This window comes from Miscanthus floridulus, chromosome 7 (assembly GCF_019320115.1).
Source record: "Miscanthus floridulus cultivar M001 chromosome 7, ASM1932011v1, whole genome shotgun sequence".
Classification (NCBI taxonomy): Eukaryota; Viridiplantae; Streptophyta; class Magnoliopsida; order Poales; family Poaceae; genus Miscanthus; species Miscanthus floridulus.
Window position 1 is genome coordinate 31,240,094 of NC_089586.1, and position 4,953 is coordinate 31,245,046.

General features: G+C 42.9%; 1 pseudogene; it reads left to right on the forward strand.

Moving 5' to 3' along the window:
* Positions 1-3,299: 3,299 nt before the first annotated feature.
* On the forward strand, positions 3,300-4,279 carry LOC136465304 (uncharacterized; annotated as a pseudogene).
* The last annotated feature ends 674 nt before the right edge of the window (positions 4,280-4,953 follow it).

Consider the following 4,953-nt stretch of genomic DNA (forward strand, 5'->3'; position numbering starts at 1 on the left):
GCTTTGAGGTGGTACTTCTTCAAGATCACTGCAAAACTCCTTGGCTCCACGAAGGGTAGGGCAAGATGATTACCACCAGCCTTGAAGTCATGCGGGTACTGCTTGCTGCAATTGGTAATGTCAAAGACCTTGACGTTAATGTGTGACCGGCCATCGTACCGCAATACAAGAGAGTACCCATCGTGTAGGTCGAGGGTGCGGGCAAAGTGACTCCATCCCCAGTGGAGGTACAAGTGGCCACCGTCAGTGATGTCGAGGAACACCTCCACCTTCCACTAGGCTAGGCTTTGCTCATCGTCCAAACAAAGCTCGAGTTTTCATAGCTGGTGGCTTTTGTGTTCACAAAGATCGACATAGCCAGATAGAGGGACACATTCATTCCCAATGGCAAACCCTACCAGATCAGATTCAACAAATAGAAAATGGGCACTTACCAATTTTTTTGCATACATTCCAAGACAAAGGATCTTCAAGCACTCTAGGTCACTCTGGCTTGGTCCTGCTATGTCTTCTTGCAGCCCCGCCATACCAACTAGGGAACTTGACAATCTTTAGGAATCCTTGTAGATATATCTCTGTTCTCGTTCTCCTCTCATGGGGGGCTTCCTTTTTCTATGTTTTTGGTGCTGTCACAAAAACAAAGAGTGCACACACTGATGGGGCATTAGTGGAGGAGCTAACTGTTAGGAGTATGCCCTAGAGATAATCATAGAGATGATTATATTGTCTTGTATCCATGATATATTATGAGTTCATTGAATTTCCATTAAAGACAACCTGTATCGATTAGCAATTATGTGAATTATTTGTGAAACTCTTTTACTTGAATGGTTATTCTAATGTTGTCCCTGGTCAGAGTTCGTGTGTGGACACACATGAATAATGGATCAGCACATTATTAATTGATGACTATGTTTCACAAGTCATAGACATGGAGATGTCAAACTAATAATGTGGGCACATGTATGACATGGGGCTGGACTGACCCAACGTGAGATGTCATTATTATCTCTATTCACATCATGTACGTTATGTCCTTAGACCTGAGATTGTTGTATGTATTCAAGATGTGAAATGACCTACTCAGGGACTATCAAATGCTACTCCATAACAGGGTAGTTATAAAGGTGGTTTTCAGGTTTGTCGGGAAACATGCTATGAGACATAGACAATCAAGGTTGCCCCTCTCTATGTATGAGAGAGATATCACTAGATCACTCTAATGATTAGATCAAGAAATGCAATGCCATGCTTGGGTTAAGTGTTAACCTATGAGTTGGACCAAATATCGTGAGGCAAGGGAATAACAAGTATGTGTTTTTGTGGTGGTTCGTCTGATATGATCTTTGCGTACGCATAGGAGTTGACATGCCTTGCTAGAGGACGCTATCAATTAATGGCCGAGTAGGAGTACTCGGGCCATGTCTATGTGTGCGTGAACCCATAGGGTCGCACGCTTAAGGGGCTAGAAGCCTAGTTCGGATTGGATCTAAATTAGACAAGGCTTAGGGTTACTAATGGGCCTCCAACTCGGGAGCTCATTAGGGACGCCTATAAATATGTGGGGTGGGGCAATGGGGCAAATGAATCCACACCTTTTCGCAGCCACTGCCACCCATCCTATGCCCACACCTGCTGCTCCTCGCGGACCTAGCAGTCCGGAGGTGCAACGCTTCCTCCCTGTACGTGTGGATACCTCAGAGGTGCTGCATCTGGAGCACAAGGACGAACCGCACGAAGGGGACGGACAGACGGATGACCTCGCAACTACACAGCACTACTATGATGCATTCGACTACATTGAGTTGCTTCTGCTGCACCTGCGCATCTAGTGGTAATCCCGTGATCTATAACTAGCAGTAGATCCTGGTTTATGAGGTTGAAATTTTTGTTTTCCAGCTAGCGTAGCATCCTAATAACCCTTCAGTGGTATCACAGCCGTTACTGCGTCGTTATAGGTTCGGATGAGTGCGTATGGAGATATGCGCGGTTGTAGATGAGGCTCTGATCATGGTTCGTGATTTTACCGTGTTGGTCTTGTAACGATCTACTCGTACCGGTCGGAATTCTGCCATCCGAGTTAAGTGATACATGTAAATCCATTCATGCAAGATGGAGATCAATCAGATTGATCGAATCGAACCTAGGTCAAGTGCCGAGCGCATGTGATGCACAACGGTGATAGATTGGATCTACTGCCGGGCGCCGGGGTGCAAGAAAAAGTGTTGTTTGGTAAAACAGCCATAACTTTTGTATACACCTCGGATTGAGACGAATTCTATATGAAAATTGTAGAGAAAAAATTTTTACATCCGATTCTCACCGGCTTTGCCGGTTTCGCTGAAATTAGATTTGCGAAAAAATGCCGAGAAGATGGTGTTTTCGGCGTTTTAAGATTAGACGTCGAAATCGGTTAACTCTGTTTTGCAGGAATTTATGACTGGTATAGCCCTTATGTGTATGTGATGCATGTATGTAATTAATTCATGCCTTGCATGTCGTGAGTATGACAATATGGCTGGAGCCACTAAGATATTGTCACATTGATGTAATGGCCTGCGTGCCAAACTGTGATGATCCTATCCGCAACTATGTAATCTTCTTCACTGCCTTGCGTTAGTGATAGCTAGTCTTGGTGGACTCATCACTGAAGGATGGCATACATGGATCATGGAGATGGAGATCATCATGAGGAACAGTTCGATGGAGATGGAGATCCCCAAAGGAACATTGGGCTATACCATGTCATATCTCTGTGTTAATGTCGTTCTTACTATATTCTACTTTCACATGCGATAATGTTTTTGTCTACATGCGATGGTGAAGTAGAACGATCCCTCGATAGTGTTTAAGTTAAAATTCTTCCCCAAACCTTGCACTATCAAGTGTCTTGTACAATCGGTGGTGGGTCTATGAAATTAGGGTGCCACTAGTTTTCCTTGACTAGACAGGTTCATATCGGATACTTACAGCAGAAGGGTTGGTTACTTGAACAAGGTCATCCTAACGGTTAGGGACCTTGGAGCATGAGTAGTTGGGCACCAAAGCATAGAGATGCTACCCAACAACAAGAGTCATATGTGATATGATTAGCAAAGAGTTGCTTACCAATCTACCATGTCTTCTAGCAGTGATGCTAAAGCTCACTAGTAGACTTGTTAGTTGTGGGTCTTGAATCACTAAGTTTCAATAGAGGGATATTGATTTTAGTGGGAGTAGATTATATTAAAGTTTTAACATTGTTTACTCTATGTTGGATACATTGTCTTAGTATTTTGCATTACTTTTGTTGTAGATAAATGGCACCTAGCAATCAACCATTTACTTTGCGTTCAATTCTTGAGAAAGATAAGTTGAATGGAACAAACTATGCGGATTGGATCCGCAACCTGAGAATTATTCTCAGGGCAGAGAAAAAGGAAGAAATTCTAGACACCCCATTACCAGATGAGCCTGCTGATAATGCACCTACTGCAGAGAAAAATGCTTACAAGAAAACATGTGATGCTGATCTTGAAGTGAGTTGCCTTATGCTTGCTTGTATGGAACCAGATCTGTAGTTGCAGTTTGACAATAACCATGCAGCGCACGATATGATCGTGGCGCTCAATAATATGTTCCAGACTCAAGCCAGGACTAAAAGGTTCAATGTCTCAAAGGCTTTTGCTGAAACCAAGCTAGCAGAGGGCGCAGCAGTTGGGCCACATGTGATCAAAATGGTTGGTTACACTCAGAGGTTGGAGAAGCTGGGCTTCCCAATTGGCCCTGAATTAGCTACTGATTTTATTCTCGTGTCTCTTCCGCCCAGCTATGGAAATTTCGTCGCGAACTACCATAGGCATGGGGTAGAGAAGGGCTTGAATGAGTTATGTGGCATGCTTAAAACAGCAGAGGCTGACATCAAGAAAGGTGCTGGCAGTAGCCATGTGATGGCGGTCCAAAACAAGCCTAAGTTTAAGAAGAAGGGCAATTCTTGGAAGAAGAAAAAGGGCAAGGCTAAAGATGAGATCTCTAAGCCAAACCCACCTGCGCCCAAGGCTGGACCACCTGCTGATGCTGAGTGCTTTCATTGTCATGGGAAAGGTCACTGGAAAAGGAACTACAAGCTATACCTAGAATCCATTAAGGATCGTGGCAGTAAAGGTACTCCCACAGCTTGTACACTTGTTGTTTATGTTATAGACATTTTCCTTGCTAATTCTTATATTAATTCTTAGGTATTTGATAACGGATCGGTTGCTCATATTTGCAATACGATGTAGGGAATGATAAGAAGTAGAAGCATGGAAAAGGGAGAAGTTGATTTCCATGTGGGCAATAATGCAAGAGTTGCTGCGTTGAACGTCGGGACGATGCAACTCCACCTCCCGTTAGGATTTATTATGGAGTTGAATAATTGTTATTTTGTTCCTAGTTTAAGTCAAAACATTATGTCACCTTCATGTTTGATGAAGGATGGTTATTCATTTGCGAGTAAAGACAATGGTTGTGTGATCTCTAAAAATGATATGTTTGTGGCTTCTACATCCATTGTGAATGGGTTATTTATTTTAAATCTTGAAGATGCTCCTGTCTGTAATATAAGTGCTAAAAGGCCTCAACTTAATGAGTTAAGTCCTACCTATATGTGGCATTGTCGTTTAGGTCATATAAGTGAGAATTGCATGAAGAGGCTCCATTCTGATGGGCTTTTAACTTCGTTTGATTTTGAATCATACGAGACATGTGAGGCTTGCCTGCTGGGCAAGATGACCAAGATGCCTTTCACAGGTTTTCCTGAGAGGGCGGCAGACTTGTTGGAACTCATACATACTGATGTATGTGGACCAATGAGTACGACAGCAAGAGGTGAATTCCAATACTTCATAACCTTCACTGATGACTTTAGTAGATATGGCTATGTCTACTTAATGAAACATAAGTCTGAGACATTTGAAAAGTTCAAGGAGTTTT